General features: G+C 44.2%; 1 pseudogene across 1 annotated transcript; it reads left to right on the forward strand.

Moving 5' to 3' along the window:
• The first annotated feature begins 747 nt into the window (after nt 1-747).
• LOC306653484 (MARCKS-related protein-like) lies at nt 748-1823 on the forward strand (annotated as a pseudogene). The gene has a single exon. The product of its transcript is annotated as an MARCKS-related protein-like (transcript).
• The last annotated feature ends 15933 nt before the right edge of the window (nt 1824-17756 follow it).

Raw genomic sequence — 17756 nt, forward strand, 5'->3', positions numbered from 1 at the left:
ACTGCAAAACTTTATCAGACTCTTTTTTTTGGTACTGAGTTTTGAACTTGGGGCACTCAACAACTGAGTCACATCCCCCAGCCCTTTTCTTTTAATTTTCTTAAGTTGTTGATGGACTTTTATTTCATTTATTTATTTGTATCTGGTGCTGAGAATTGAATGTAATGCCTCACACATGCTAGGCAAGTGCTCTACCACTGAGCCATGACCCCAGCACCCCCAGCCCTTTTTATTTCTTATTTTGAGACAAGACCTCACTATGTTGCTAAGGGCCTCACTAAATGGCTGAGGCGGGCCTTGAACTTGCAATCCTCTTGCCTCAAACATGTGCCACTACCCCCAGCTTTCTCAAGCCTTTAAAGAAAAATGAATACCAATGCTCCTCAAACTAGTTCATAGAATAGGAAGAGTAGAACTCCTCTAACTTTATTCTACAACGCCAGCATTACCCTGGTACCAAAACCTATAAGGGTGCAACAACAAAAGAATATGGTCGACCAATATCCTTGATGAATATAGGTGCAAAAACAATCAAATATCTGCAAATTGAATTAAATATCATATTAAAAAGAGCACACACCATGATCAAGTTGATTTCACTCTGGGGATGCAAGGATGTTTCAACATACACAAATCAATAAATGAAATACATCATATAAATAGAATCAAGGATGAAAATCACATGATCATCACAAACAATGCAGAAAAAGCCTCCAATAAAACTCGACATCTGGGCATTCTGGCGCGGAGCGCGGCGGCGGCGGGCGCAGCTAGCGGGTCGGCTGCGGAGCGGGGGTGCAGCTCGGTTTACCCCCGACACCCCTCCCCATCAGGCGCCAGCCCCACCCCTCCGCCCGCCGGGCCGACCCCGCCGGACTAACCCCTGCGGCGCGAGCCCGGGACGGCTCCCGGCGCCCCCCAGCAGACCCCCCCATTATGGGCAGCCAGAGCTCCAAGGCTCCCCGGGGCGACGTGACCGCCGAGGAGGCAGCAGGAGCTTCACCAGCGAAGGCCAACGGACAGGAGAATGGCCACGTTGAGAAAAGCAATGGAGACTTAACCCCCAAGAGTGAAGGGGAGTCGCCCCCGGTGAACGGAACAGATGAGGCAGCTGGGGCCACTGGCGATGCCATCGAACCAGCACCCCCTGGCCAGGGCGCTGAGGCCAAGGGGGAGACCGCCCCTAAGGAGACCCCTAAGAAGAAGAAGAAATTCTCTTTCAAGAAGCCTTTCAGATTGAGTGGCCTGTCCTTCAAGAGAAATCGGAAGGAGGGTGGGGGTGATTCTTATGCCTCTTCACCCACAGGAAGAGCAGGAGCAGGGGGAGATCGGTGCCTGCAGCAAGGAGGGCACTGCCCAGGAAGGGAAGGCTGCTGCTACCCCCGAGAGCCAGGAGCCCCAGGCCAAAGGGGCAGAGGCTAGTGCTGCCTCCAAGGGAGGAGACACAGAAGAAGAGGCAGGGCCCCAGGCTGCAGAGCCGTCCACTCCTTTGGGGCTGGAAAGTGGCCCTGCATCAGCCAGCGTTGAGCAGAATGAGTAGCTGGGTGGGGACAGGTGGGTGATCTCTAAGCTGCAAAAACTGTGTTGTCCTTGTAAGGTCACTGCCCGGACCTGGTGCCCTGGCTGCCTTCCTGTGCCCAGAAAGGAAGGGGCTTGTTGCCCCCTCCCAGCCAAGTTCCCTTTCCTCCTCTCCCTCCTGTGGATTCTCCCTTCAGCCATCTGGTTTTTCTCTTAAGGCCAGTTGAAGATGGTCCCTTACAATTTCCCAAGTTAGGTTAGTGATGTGAAATGCTCCTGTCCCTGGCCCTTCCTCCTTCCCTGGCCCTTCCTCCTTCCCTGGCCCTTCCTCCTTCCCTGGCCCTTCCTCCTTCCCTGGCCCTTCCTCCTTCCCTGGCCCTTCCTCCTTCCCTGGCCCCACCCCTGCAGAAGGCAATGGCTGGTTTTCTCTCCCAATTCTTTTCCAAGTAGGTTTTGTTTATCCTACTCCCTAAATCCCTGAGCCAGAAGTGGGGTGCTTGTACTCCCAAACCCTGAGTGTCCAGCCTTTCCCCTGTTGAGTTTTTAGTCTTTTGTGCTGTGCCTAGTGGTACCTGGGCTGGGGAGGACACTACCCCGTCTAGTTTTTATAAATGTCTTACTCAAGTTCAAACCTCCGGCTTGTGAATCAACTGTGTCTCTTTTTTGACTTGGTAAGCAAGTATTAGGCTTTGGGGTGGGAGGGAGGTCTGTAATGCGAAACAACTTCTTCTTGTCTTTTTTTCTCCCATTGTTGTAAATAACTTTTAATGGCCAAACCCCAGATTTGTACTTTTTTTTTTTTTTTTTTTTCTAATTGCTAAAACCATTCTCTTCCACCTGGTTTTACTGTAACATTTGGAAAAGGAATAAATGTCATCCCTTTAAAAAAAAAACAAAAAAAAAACTTGACATCTCTTCATGACCAAAGTCCTGAATAAATTAGGTAACAGAAGGATCATACCTTAACATGATAAAGGCTAGATGTGACAAACTCACGGCCAACATCATACTGCTTAGAGGAAAACTGAGCATTTTTTCTAAAATCAGGAGCAAGACCAGGGTGTTCAATCTCACTACTCCTATGCAATATGGTACTTGAAATTTTAGTCAGAGTTCTGGGCATGTAGGCACATGCCTGTAATCCCAGCTACCCCAGACTGAGGCAGGAGGATTGCCAATTTCAGGCCAGCCTTGGCAACTTAGCAAGACCACGTCTCAAAATAAAACATAAAAGTAGGCTGGGGGAGTATCAGGGGCTGGGGATGTAGTTCAGTAGTAGAGTACCCCTGAGTTCAATCCTCAGTACTACAGAAAGAGAGGACAAAATGAAAGAAAGAAAAAAGAGATGGAAGGAGGGAAAAAGGAAGAAATGTTAGTCAGAGCAATCAGGAAAGAAAAAGAAATCAAAGAGCTACAAATAAGAGAGAAAGAAGACAAATTATCCCCATGCACAGATGATATGACTTTCACGAGCAGTGAGTGAGAGAGGAATCGAGCTTGGTTCCAACGAGTGGATTTTATTCATGCCATGCACACTCAACATTCCTAATAATAGCAAGTCACAAATACACTGAAGAGTCACTCCCTCGTTCACCTGGAGTCCAATCCCCATGGACTCACTCAGTGCAGCGTCTCTTAGCCAAGAAGTCAGTCAGCAAGACCGCGGGGATTCCTCTCAGCCGCAGCCTCTCTCAGCTCCTCGGATGTCTTCCGATGTCCTTGGGTGTCCATAAGCCGGAGGCTGGGTGGCAGTCGTCACCACGGGAGAGGTGGTCAGTCGTCTGGTGACAAGGGTCGATCAGCAATCAGTGATGGAGTGGACAGCAGCCGGGGCAGTCAAGAGACAGAGCGACGTGGAGTCCTCTGGTCACGGTGCTGCTGACAGTTTGCTCCAAAAGTCCAGGGGTTTAAGTGGTGATGTTCAGCCCAGTCACGCTCTGGTCTTCATTGACAAAGGGCAGAACACAACTAGACCAGGAACCACCACTCAAATCATAGATAAAGGTTCATATCGGCATTGTTCAGGAGCGTCATCCTGCCACGCAGCAAGTTTGTCACCAGGCGCCTTTATTTTAGTTTTACAGGTCCAGGCAAATACCAAATGCAGCTTATTATCACTACATAACACACAGCTGTAGCAATTCCTATCATCTCCTTGTCTCATTACAATAACTATACTTAGAAACCTAAAGATGCCACCAAAAGACCCTCAGAACAGATAAACAATTTCAGCTAAGTGGCAGGATACAAAATCATCCTATGAAAACCAAAATCGACATGAAAAAAAATCAGTACCTTTTTTTTTTTTTTTTTTTTTCTTTTTTCCAGGACTGGGAACTGAATTCAGTACTGGGATTGGACCAGTCGGAATGATCACCTCCCTACCATATTAGAATTAGACAAGGGGACCCTTTTACGGCAGCCACCATCCACAGTCCCGGGTGGTAAAGAGCATTCCCTCTCGTTTCTCTTTTACCGTCTCCTGGGTAAGGGTTGCTTACATTTTAGAATAAAGATAAAGTGTCTTACTCTTAGGAGGGAAGAAGGAACAGATCACAAAGAACCCAAATGTTGAGGTTCCTCTCCTGTGACATACACCACTGCATGACGGGTACCAACTGTCCCTCTATGTCACCTGAGAGGACTAGAATTGAGGAACAGACTCAAGATACAGCTGTAAATAATAAGCCATCTTTGGCTCTGAACCAGGGTCCATGCATTTCATAATATAAAGTGTAGCAGAAGGGCGTGACGGCACACCCCTGTGATCCCAGCTACTCGGGAGGCTGGGGAAGGAGAATCTCAAGTTCCAGGCCAGCCTGGGCTACTCAGCAAGACTCTGTGTCGACATAAAAATTTAAAAGGGACTTTGGATATAGCTCAGTGGTAGAATAGTGGCAGAACACACCCACCTACCGTGATACAATACCCAGTATCAGCACCCCAAAGTAGCAGTACCCCTAGTTTACTTGAAAGCAGAGTGCAACTAAGACCCTTCATTGTTTCTGACTTCCACCACTTCTTTATAGGTGGAATGATGCCTCATTCCACAAGGAACCCTATGCCTTGGATAAGCATCTAAGCATCCCAAAAGCTCAGTTGAAATTTACATGCTAAAGCATTCAATTAAGTCAAAGAGGAAAATTTTGCAAGAATACAGGTAGGACATAATCTTTGTGCTCCAAAGAGCTTAGCAGAGACACAGTTCCTGTAAAAATTCTTTAAATACTGGCTAGGGAAATAGCTCAGTTGGTAGAGTGCTTGCCTGTCAAGCACAAGGCCCTGGGTTCAATCCCCAGCACTGAAAAAAAAAAAAAAAAAAAAAAAAAATCATCAAATACTAAGAGAATTGTATTGAAAATACACTTTGGGAAAGCATTTTCAATTATTCCTATGAAATCTTTCATTTCAAGAAGACAAAATATCCAAATTATTATGGATATTTAGAATAATGGATATTTTATCTGTACACTAAACAAGTTGTATTTAATTTATATGCAATTATAGCTTCATTCTAATAACAAAACTTACCCTCTCTTGTGTCCATAGGACATTGATAAGCACCAGGAGGTACTGAGCATAAGCTAAGATTAAATTCCCAAAGCACAGATATTAAAGGAATCATCTTCTGCCTAAGGATGATCAAAACAAACTACATAGATGCAAAGAGGAGGTCTTTCTAAACATCTCTTGGAGCAAAAAGGAAATGAAAATTGTAGCAGAGACAATGGCCTTCACCACACACTCAGTGTATTCCTGTATGAGAGACATGGATTATCAAGATGGGGAATTAGGTGGCATTGCTACAGATTTAAAAGGATTCCATTAAGCCTATGTTTTTTATTATTTTATTTTATTTTATTATTTTATTTTATTTTATTATTTTATTTTATTTTATTTTATTTTATGTTAGGTACCAGGGATTGAACCCAGGGGTGCTCCACTAAGCCACATCCCCAGCACCTCTTGTATATTTTATTCAGAGACAGGGTCTCACTAAATTGTTTTGGGCCTTGCTGAGTTGCTGAGGCTGGTTTGGAACTTGCAATCCTCCTGCCTCTGCCTCCTCCGTCACTGGGATTATAAACTTGCACCACCACACCCAGAAAAATATATTTTAAAGAATTCTGAGGGAATGCATTGTAAACAGCTTTGTGGTGATAAATCTGATAAATGAGATGAAACGAGCAAGTTTCTTCAAAGGCAGATTGCCAAACTCACTCATGGAGAATGTGTTCTTTAGATACCTGAGTCCATTACATTTGTCCACTACTATGACCATGTCTCCTCCCCTCCGGATGTTCTTCTAGAAAAAGTTCTTCTGCATAGGGTAGGGTCGAGTGTAGGAATTCAGGTAGGAGTTATCTAGATTTTACTGCTTTTCTGTAGCATGACAAAAAGTTGTTTTGTTTTGTTTTTTTCTCAAATCCTTCTGTTTTAAAAGGGTCAGGGACTTCTCTCATCATCCGAATAGGGAGAGAAACCATTCATAAGATTAAGGACGCCTCTTTTTATGTGTGGAAGGAACCAGTAGGAACGTTCTTGGTTTTATCTAAATATCTCTCCTCTTTCATCATTTAGCTTGAGCTTGAAGAAAATAATCAGTTATAGAAGATCCCTCCACCCCCAATCTGGGCAGCCATTCCTGAGTACAGATGTTCCGTCATCAATATTTTAGACTATTGTTAGTCTAGAAATAACATGGGGAGAGGCCATCACCATCCGAGCCACTTCACATGGGGCCATCTAGAGGAGACCAGATCCACTTGCCAATTCCTTCAGGTCAGGTGGTCGAGTCCAGAAGATGGACATCTACAACCTCCTCTACAAAGTCACAGGGAGTTTGGGGGTCCCAGGAAACCAGAGGGAACAAGAGTTGATACAGGGTGAAAACATGACCGGGACTAGGCTGTCTCTGAAGGGCAGGGCAGGGTTCATCCCCAAGTCAGATCTAAACGCCAATCCTTCACAAACCACACTCAGGCCTCCAGGGGCCCCCATGGTCCCCTGTCCAAAGCAACAGCGGGAGTTTCTGCAGAGTCGCTTTTGGTAGGGAGCATTTCTTGATGACACTGGACTGCATCTTCTTTGAGTCATATTACAAATGATCATCCCCAAGTCAACTCAGGCAAGTCGCTTCCCTGGGGGACCATACGTAAGTGAGAGTTGGCCTACGCGTGGAAACATGCTCATAAACCCCTGTCGAGAACCTGCTTTGTACTTTGGGGGTTCAGAAATGAGAGCCTTTGTTCCTGCTCTTAGAAATTCAGACACACAGGGGGGAAGACACCTCAACAGCCCTCCTGGGCTAGAGTAGGAGGACCTGTGGATGAGGGCTGGACCCTGCCAACAGGTCTGGGGAAGCCGGGAGAGATGGCCTAGTGTGTAAGTTCTCCTCTCCATATCAACAAACACGTCCCCAAAACCTGCAACTTCTGACCCTCGGCATGTCTCCCAGTTCCTGTGCAGGACTCGGCTGAAGCACCCACCGACAGACTGATGTTTTGCATGAATAAATTTTTACATACCTGATTCAGCGCCCATGCCTCAGCCCCCACTGCAGAAAGGCCTATAAAATTCTTGATCAGATGCGCAATGTTCTAGACTCCTGGATCTACTTCCCAAGGACCACGAGACCTTCACCACCAGGGTAACTCATATCAGGTACCACCACAGAAACAGGAAGTTATACTCCCTGTCTATATGTTATGTCAAAATACATTCTACTCTCATATATAACTAAAAAGAACAAATAGGAAAAAAAAAATTAAAGACCATGAGACCTCTGCTGCTGGCTCATCCTGTCTTTGCATTCCTACCCCAAGTGATCCCAGGTAATCAGATCCCAGGAAAGCTACAAAAATGAAGGCCCAAGGGACTCTGGCCTGTGGATATTTCAGTGCATGACTGTACCCCCCAATCCAAATGGCTCCACTGTTATCACACTGGGTCAGTGTCCCTCACAGGGGTGGAGCCTGGGGCAGGACAGCCTGCTTCTCCCTTTCTTGTATGTCAAGACACATTTCAATGTGTGACCGGATTCATGTAAAAGTCGACCTAAATACTTTGGTGTCATAAAACATGGCCGAGCCTCATCCTTCTCTCATTCACTATTTCGCGGTTGTCTTTCCAGATCTGCCCCTTTCTCTGCACATTTGTGAAGTTCTGATATGGGGAAAATCAATGACTTATGTGTAGTCACTTGCGACATTTCCCAGTTTTCCACCACGGATGTACATCCTTGTGCACACTGCGTTTCCCTTTGGGCAAGGATTTCAGTAGGAAAGCTTCCTAAAAGTCAAGTGGTCGGGTTAAAGGTAGATTTTTAAAATTCATTTCATGAAGTCCTTTATATAGCTTTCAGGACACAGTCGTGGAAATTGCCAGCTCTCAGTGTTCTGAGTGGTTTTCTAGTGGTAACGAAAGGTCTGAGTGGAAACAAGTCTGTGGGACCCAGGTGGACCCGTCGGAGTTCTGGTAGAGATCTTGAGAGCAGGAAAGAGGCAGATGTGAAAGATTCTGTAGGAGCCCTCCATGGGCCCCAGAAACTCAGAGCGCGTGGTGAATCAAAGAAACGGTAGGTGTCCTGGGGTCACGTGTGAGCGACCTAGTGGGATGGGAATTGGAGCTATTCCCTTGGAGGGAAGAGTTGAGAGGTGAAGCAGTCTTCTTGCTTTATCTTGGACAACTCTGCCCTAAATAAAGAGAATAAAAACCAAGGACACTTAGAAGGACAGGAAGACCCTCAGAGACGCTCACCAGCAGCGCCCGGCATATTTCTGTCACCACAATATCCCTCCAACACTCATCGCTTTGCGGTCCAATGGGTATAAAATAATCTCACACTGTTATTTAAATCTGCATCTTTTATTATCTCGTCATCTAAACGTATCGATGACTTCCTTCTGACGACCTTCCAGACTCCTTGTGACCTCACCCCCCACTGCATTTCTCCTTTACTTTCCACCTGACTTATTCTCCACTTATCATAATCATCAGTTTATTTTTCCAAAACTCTGAAACAGATCCTGCCCCTGGGCCTTTGCACTTGCTGCTTCCTCTGCCTGTTGCACTCTTCCCACAGTTAGTCTCCTAGCTCCCTCTTACTTCCTCTCAATAAAGTCTTTTATGACCTCCCTTCTAATCACGTATTTCCTTCTGCCCTCTGTGCTTCATTTCTCTCCATAATGCTTATCTGTATCTAGGTATCAAACACGAATTATGTTTGACTTTCTTCTTTTACTGTTTCATTTATTGTCTCCTGAAAAGACTGAAATATTCATGAGAGCAGGAAGTTTGGTCTATTTTTCAAGGGGTGTAACCTCCTACACCTTGAACGATGCCCGGTACACAGCAGGTACTTAATAATTCTTGAAAGGTTTGACATATGTGGGGGAAAAAACCCAGTTCAACAAAAGTGGCTCTCCCCACTTCTGTTCATTGCTTGCTTATATCTCTGCCCATCATTCGACCAGACAGCCGTGTCTTATTAGATGTTCTCTGTTTGTGATCTTGCTCCCTAGTCTGCTTTGGTCACCAGCTATATTATCCCCCAGTGTGTCATCTGCCTGCCTGTGAGCTCTGCCTGTGACACATCCTTCGTGAAGAGAAACGCTCCATTCTGGTCTTACCAAATTCAAACATTTTTTTGGTGTTGCACATTGTTGGTGGTTTTGTCAAAGTCCTTCCCCATTCTTATGTCCCAAAGGAATATAATATGTCCTGTCTGTGTTTGATTTCACCATTTCACTATATGTTTGAAGGGGTTTCTGTTTTGTTTTGTTTTGTTTTGGAGTGGGTGTGTGTGGTTTGTTTGTTTGTTTGTTTGTTTGTTTTAAAGGAGGAAAAGTTTATCTGAGGGCTCACCGTTTCAGAGGTCTTAGTCCATTGAAGGCCGGCTCCATTCCTCAGGACTGGAGGTGATACAGAACATCATGGTGGAAGGAAGAATGAGGCAGAGGGAAGCAGCTCACATCATCAGGAAGGAGAATGGGGAAGGGGAGGGGAGGGGGAAAGGCAGGGGAGGAAGAGGGTGTGTTGATTTTGTTGTTGTGGTGTTTTTTGTTGTTGTTGTTGTTGTTGTTTTTGCCTTTTTTCTTTTTCAAAACTGGGACTCATACCTAGGGTTTCTGCATGTGAGGCCAGCATTTTACCACTGAGTTACATCCCAGCCCAAGTTTTTATTTTTAATGACCTCTTCTTTTCTTTAATCAGTATCTCCAGGAGTCTGATTTCATTACTTCTACTAGTTTTCTTATCTAAAGTTTTAAAATTTTATTACATTATTTAATTTCCAGGATAAGGGATTTTTTATCCTAATTTTTATTTCATTTGGCTAGAAAACATATAATGTATGCTCATGGAAATTGTTGAGGTATTTTATGTCTTAATATATGTTGCTACAGAAAATATAGCTGATGATTTGGCAATATTGGCATCAACTGGAAAGTCATAAGAAAGAGAGAAATCGCAGCCCTTCCCCACCAACTCAGTCAGAATCTCCCATTTTTTTCTTTCTTTTGTACCAGGGATTGAACCCAGGGACACTTTAACACTAAGCCACGGCCCCAAACCCTTTATTTTTTATTTTGAGACAGGGTCTCACTAAGTTACTTAGGGCCTCACTAAATTGCTGAATCTGGCTTTGAACTTGTGATCCTCCTGCCTCAGCCTCCTGAGTTGCTAGGATTACAGGCGTGCGCCACCACACCCAGCAGAATCTACCTTTTAACAAGACCCCTGAAAGATTCACATGCATGTCAGGGCTGAGAAGCACTGACCTAACACCCACACACAAAATCCATCGTCTGACAATATTCAAAGGTGCTGGTAATGCTATACTTCTTAGTCTGGGTGCAGGCACGTGGGTCTTCATTTTATCATTAGTCTCCAAATTACAAGGCTATATCTTATTGCCCACTTGAATGTATATCTTATAGTAGAATATATTCAAAGAAATTTAACCAACGCAGATAACTCAATCGTAGTAACCACAGGAACTTTCTTGATTGGGAAACCTAACGCAGGCCTGGATGACTTCACTGTGACTGTCCCCAATCCTTAAGACCATCCGGTGTCCTTTCATTGATGGTAAAACTCAACTCACTTTCAGAAAAGCTACACAAGGGCAGGTGGAAATTAGAAACACACCTGGAGAAATATGGTCTTACAGGACCTGAGCCAGGAGCCTGGCAGCCAGTCTACTGATGACCCACCATGTTATTATGGGGTGCCTCATAGAGGGTCATATAGTAAAATCAAGAATGTCAATGACCCAAAGTCAGTGATCTCTCCTTTGATTATTTAGCCTATAGTGGTAGAAAAATGCTGGAAGGAAGGGTCCTGCAGGACACAATGTAAAGATGGAGAAGTCCTAAAAGAAGCTTGTAAAACTAATTGAGCCTGCTGCGTTCCCGTTGGTACAGACTACAGGCAGGAGACCACAACACGCAAGGCACAGAGACGACTCCCACGATGAACTGATACCTAGTCGGACTGGATGGACGTCCTTGACACAGTGCCACCTAGCACAGACTACTTTGGTTTTTTGTTATTGTTATTGTTGTTGTTGTTCGTTTTTAGTTATACATAGCAGTAGAATGTATTTTGACATGTTACACATACACGGAGTATAACTTCCCATTCTTATGGATGTACACGATGTGGGGTTACACTGGTTGAGTATTCATACATGAACATAGGAAAGTTATGTCCGATTCATTTTATATCTTTCCTATTCCCATCCCTTCTCCCTTTGCCCCCCCCCCATTATCCCCTGTCTAATTCAGTGAACCTCCCCTCTCACTCCCCCTTGCCTATTGTGAGTCAGCATCTGCATATCAGAGAGAACATTCGGCCTTTGGTTTTTTGGGATTGGCTTATTTCACTTAGCATGATAGACTCCAGTTCCATCTATTTACCAGAAAAAGTCATAAATTTATTCTTCTCTATGGCTGAGTAATATTCCATTGTGTATATGTACCACAGTTTCTTTATCCATTCATCTGTTGAAGGGCACCTAGGTTGGTTCCATAGTTTAGCTATTGTGAATTCATTCAACTGCTATAAACACTGATGTGACCGTGTCACTGTAGAATGTTGATTTTAAGTCCTTTGGGTATATGCTGAGGAATGGGATAGCTGAGTCTAATGGTGGTTCCATTCCAAGTTTTCTGAAGAATCTCCATACTGCTTTCCAGAGTGGTTGCACCAATTTGCAACCCCACCAGCAAGGTAAGAGTGTACCTTTTCCCCACATCCTCGCCAACACTTATCATTGCTTGTGTTCTTGATGATTGCCATTCTGACTGGAGTGAGATAGAATCTCAGTGTAGTTTTAAATTGTGTTTCTCTAATGCTAGAGCTGTTGAACATTTTTTCATATATTTGTTCACCCTTTGTATTTCTTCTTCTGTGAAGGGCCAGCACATCAAAACATCTTTGATGCTTTGAAGTAAGCATCAAAGATGAAATGAGTGAAGAATCTGACAGAAGACTGGGAACTCAGACCCCCATCCCAAAAGCTCATCCTTGCTCATGACTTCTCAATGTCCCCCACAAACATCCTCAGAACCACAGGCCAAGTCATGCAAGAAAGGCACTGGAAACACCACGTATCCACCCTCGGCCCCACCAGTGTGTAATTCCAGCTGAAAACAGCTGTGCAAAGAAGTCTATTTCTGATGATAAATTCTTTAATATTCTTCTTGAAATATCAAGCAATTTCTGCAACTAGCTTTAACCTTTCTTAGCGTTTGCTGCTGACTTATCTCTAGCCTTCATCAATCAATTAAGTGGTCCAACACTGATCTTTCCATGTGTCCTTCTGTCCTCCCAAGAGTGTTTTGGGATACCGGGGGCACTCCTTGTGTTAGTTCTGCTTTCGAATGACAGCATAAGTGGCCAAAATCCTTATCAGAATTCTATCTTCCCATTTATAAGAATAGCTACTAGGATGCTAAAAGCTTTCTTCCTATGGCAGCAGATGCCTCACATGAAAGCATCCAATCCCTACTAACTTTGGCTTTGAAGCCCTGTCTTTTCTCTCGCAGTAGGAAATCGGCTGCCCTGGATATAAGCTATCAGATTTCCTTTTTCGGCCCCAATTGCTTCAAGACTGGAATAGAAGCGATTGAAAGGCCGGGTTCCTAGGCCCATTTTCTTGACCAACCCTGTATTACGCATGGACATCCAAGGGTACCAACGGCCCCCAATTGTAGGTAGAAGGGTGTGTGGTTTGTCCGCTTTATTGCTTGGAACTTATCTGTCCCCTCCTGAGCACACAGACATCTTCACCCCTTTCAGAGAGGCCCAGCCCCATAACTACCAAAGGCTCACTGTTACAGATCTTCTGAGCCGGCTCTCTCCAAGCTCCTAGGCAACCCTCCCACCATGCCCACCCCCGTGGATCCACCCCAGATCCATGCCGCGGGTCTTCCGTCCTCCCGTGGAACTGAGATCCCTCACTGCCTCTCAGGGCCAACCCCACACCAGGTCACAACACAGCACGAACAAACCTGACTTTGCCTTTTTTTTTTTTAATGTCAGCAAACCTGACGTTTCTTTTCCTCCTTTGTTAGCTGAGCATAGACGTCCCTTAAGGTGTTGTTGTGTGTAGTGCGGCAGGTGCAGTAAAGCAGGAATGGGTCCCACAGGCCCCCGAACCAGCTGCTTCTGCAGCCCTGGTTTCTAGGTCTGCTGAGACCCAGTCTTGAACATGTCATTTCCAACTCGCATTGGGGTGCTTCTTTGGGACTCTGACTTTTTTATTCAGGAGGTTTGTTAGGAATTCTTGATGGGGAATTCGGGTCTCGTGAATTTATTTTTTCCAACCTGTCTCTTATTACTTGTAACTCTGATACTTGCAAGTCTTTGGAAGTCTCTGTCTCTGGTCTGTGCTTCCTGCTACCCTAACTCATGGTGCCTTCTTTCCATGTGTGCTTGGTCATTTGGCGTTATAATCCATGCATTGTCCTTGGAACTTTGTCTAATTAACTTGGTTAAGTCTTGAGTTAAGTGTCTACTCCTTCATTAGCTTCTGTCAGATACCTTTGACACTACAAGTCCTGGGGCAACTTTAAGCTAAATGATAAACCACTCACGTACCAAGAATTCTAGCCAAGATGGTGCAAGGACCAGTTTTGAGGTTGTAAATTTTCAATGGAATTTTTTTTTTTTTCCTGTATACCAAGTACCAAGTTCAAAGCCAGGCAATCTTTCCTGAGAATATCTAGTGAAGAAGGACTGTGTAGCTGGTTTAACCGAACACAGCGGATGTAACACTTTCAGAACTGAGACGTATGTAAAGGTCTGGACTCATTTTACAAACCCCGGGTATGTCTCCTGTCCTGGGCTCTCCCCTCCCCTGCTCAAAGTCGTAGCAACCAAACCTCAAGTTCACCTGATGCAGCAAATGCCTCCGAGACAAAGGTCAGATTCAGAGGCTGCCTTCAGAAGAGCGCCTGCCTGCAGCTGCCTTAATATTCTCATCTTGTTTTCATGCTAGGTCAAGATGCTTAACAAGTTTTATTGTGTGTTTTTTGTTTGTTTGTTTATTGTTGTTTTTGTTTTTTGTGGTTTTTTTTGCGGTGCTGGGGATCGAACCCAGAGCCTTGTGCTTGCAAGGCCAGCCCTCTACCGACTGAGCTATCTCCCCAGCCCTGTGTGTTTTAACTTGCTTTTTAAAACTCTTTTCAGTGAGAAGGTCAGCCTGGGTCCTTAGGTGGCCATTTTTCCTGACACAGATGCAGAACTAACATCTTTCTCCAGGTTCATGAGCTTTGTTGGGTGAGGGTCTGGGTGGAAGCATCAGAGGAAGGAGAGAAGAAGACGAACCTCCAAGGATGAACCCGTCGCCCAATGTCGGGAGCCAAGATGCTGAAGTGAGCACTTGGAGAATCCTGCGGGTCAGCACAGGCTCTGTATGCAGTGCACAGTGTCCAACCTACGCAGCATTTGGAAGGAGCATTTTGGGGAGCTGTGTTGGTTGTAGACGTGATCACGGGTTGATGACGCTGTGCCCTGAAGCGAGCTCTCCTGATGGCAAAGTCATCCCAAAACACGATGCTGTCCCCAACCATTTGTCTTCAGACAAGGGTAGACGCTACGGTGCTGCCACTGGCCTATGACACAGCTAACACATCTCAAGGCATGGCTTGTCATCGCAGCCGTAGAACCACCAGCTGTTTTCTAGGAACACGGAGAGATTTTATTCTCAGAAGAGGAGAGTGACCCAGAGGATTCCAATGGCAGTGATAGAAGAGGAAGCCCAAAGAACAAGGGGAATGAGTCAAGCAACACCCCAAACTTTCCAAACAGTGGTCGTCTGGGGTAACTTGGACCAGAACCAGTTCCATAGGAAAATCGGCACAAAAGCAAATTGTGATGAGTTTCAGAAGAATCAGTAAAGTAGAGAAAGATAATGAGCGAAGGATAGCTTCGAAAATGTAGAACTCAACAGGAAAGGGGAAAGATGTTAGCTGAAGATATAAAAACCAAAATCAGAATTTTTTGTTGTAACGCTGGCATTGGTTGTTATGGGGGTAAAAGTCTCCTAGATTTTTCAGGATTTAAAGGATTTTAGCAGTCATCAGTGATAATGGCATATAATATTCAAATTCCTTCTTCAATAGCCCCCAACTTCACAGCCTGAACCTTTGACAGGACAGCTTGTCCCACATTACACTGGCTCTCTCTTAGTTACATACACTAAGCCCAAATTTGTCTACAAGATTTCTACCCACTGCCTTATACATCCACCCATGTGTTCCTGTCCCCCTCTGAGTCATGGCTGGGCCTAACCATCAACCTTCCCTTACTGATCTCCACTTTACTCTCCCCCTGCTCCCACCCATCTTCTACCTGGTGCTCCCCAGATTTCCAGCCTTCTCTCGCACAGGGCTGAGTCCAGAATGGACAGAGAGCTCACCATGCAAAACCAGGTCTTTCGCTGTGATTTCCCACTGATGGAAGACAGACAATGGTGGCAGGTGCATGAATTTTAATGAAGGTGAATGACAGCACGTCTGGGTTTCCAGAAAGTTTGAGACAAATGATCACCAGCAATCAAGGTACTTTGGGCCAGTGCTTCTCATAGGACGAATCACTAGGTGCATCTCTGCCGGAAGTATTTATCCTCATGAAGGACTGGAGGCAGCATGGTTGGTAATTTCTGCAATAGAAGTAGGGATGCTCGCTCTTTCTGCAAGAGGGCCTGCAGACTCCACTGTTACCCATGCATCGAAGGATGGAATGTCTTCCTGGACAAAAAAATAAAATAAAATAACAATAATAATTAATTTCCACTTAGCAGTGACATAGATCTGCCAAGTCAGGGAACATCATAAAAACCTAAAGGTTGAACTTCCGTTTCTGGCTAGTGAGGCACGAGGATCTGGTGTTTCAACCTAGTGGAAAAATGCAGCCTTTGACTGAGGAGGAAGCCTGTGTAAGGCACCTACTGTTTCAGTCTGCACTCAGGTCTTACTTGAGTGAGAAGATTTTGAAGCCGGGCACCAATATGTCCAGGGACAAGTTGGTATTGCTGGAGACCTGCTTTGGAAAATTCACTAAGACCCACAAGTTCTGTTTGCACATTACAGCTCTGGGTGACCTTGCACCCTAGGCCAAGTATAAAGCCTGGTAAAGCCTGGAGCATGGCAGTCTGTCCTGTATGGAAACCACGTGTTGAAATCTGGTCTGAGTCCAATCACTGAAAACACTTCTCAGTACCAGGGAGTGGCGGGGTACTCCCTTTGGGTTTTGGGGTAGCAGCAAAGTCTACCCAAGACTGCAGGAAAGTAGATTCCCATGGCAATTGTGGTATTTCACCAAGCAGACCTTGGGGAAGAGGTATGGCATGAAGAGACATTGACTTAAAGTGAAGTCATTGCCAGAGGTTAAGAGATGTGTGGAAGGGCCGAGCTCTGTGCCCTGTGTCTGTGCAGACGCCCCCATCAGGTTGAATTTTGTCAGCACTCTGACCTCTACGTGGACTTCTTGGTTTAATATTCTCATCATCGCTGACAAGTGCAGGCTCTTTCTTACTATACCGATATGACTCAAAAGTGAGGTTTTAGATCTTTGCATTTGTGATCTTTTATATTTGAATCAGAGGGCTTCTTGTTCTGAGTGATAGCTCCTAAATTATTAGAACCGAGGACAAGAATATAGTATCATTGTTATCTGTGATAACACTGTTTTCCAAACTCGTGGTAAGAACGCAATGGATTTTCTTCGTTGTTTATTAATATCACAAAAGATAGATATTGCTATCTAAGAACAGTAGGCCATGCCTGAGGTTTTAGATGTGAATTTGGCTAAAATAATGAGTGCTATTTAGTCAGCTATTTTTCTATACAGTAAGTGCTGCATGGTATGAAAGTAAAACTTGGATTCAAATCCCACTTCTGCCACTTATAAGTTATATGACCAAGAATGAGTCATAGAGCTTCAGTGAGCTTCATTTTCTTCTGTTAAATAAATAAATAAATAAATAAAAACAGCTTTAGCCATCAGCCTAAGAATGTTTTTTTAGTATTAGGAATCATGATTATAAAGCATAAGGCAGAGTGCCTGGCAAATAATAGGTGTTGGAGAAAATGGTAGAGGAGTTATTTTTATATTACATATTTCTTTTACTAAACATGAGTATAATTTGATTATATTGTCTTGTTTTTTACATTTTTTAAAAAATCGATTTCTTGGATGGGATGATCCCAGTTTGTAATTTTGCTTCATTACTCTGATTTTATAAAACATTTCTTTTATTAACTTTACTTACCTGACTAGACTGAATGAAAAAGCACTAATTACAAACCCTGAAATAATTCTGCTCCTTCATCTTCATATTTCCCCAAAATCACTTATGGAATTACAATATTTTATAAAGAACATTTTAGAGCCAGAACTTTAAAAAACTACCTGTACTATAAAACAAAACAAAAAAATTCTTAAATGAATATAATACTTTCAATTCCAAAGGTGACATCTCTAAAAAGAAAATACTTTAAAATAAAAAATAAATAAACTAAGCTAAACTAAAGATTGACAGAAACTTCTACTTCCAGAAAAACAGTGGCAAGTTCATTTTCCCTACTTGTCTTTTTCAGGGCAGCTTAAAATCCTGGGTGTTATACATAGATCCTCTGGGACCTTGAGACCTGAGGATGACACTCATGAACCTCGGAGGTTTGATTTTGCTTTATATATTCCAGGCTGGTGCTGGAGAAGCTGCTATC

Source organism: Sciurus vulgaris (genome assembly GCF_902686455.1).
Source record: "Sciurus vulgaris genome assembly, chromosome: 2".
Classification (NCBI taxonomy): Eukaryota; Metazoa; Chordata; class Mammalia; order Rodentia; family Sciuridae; genus Sciurus; species Sciurus vulgaris.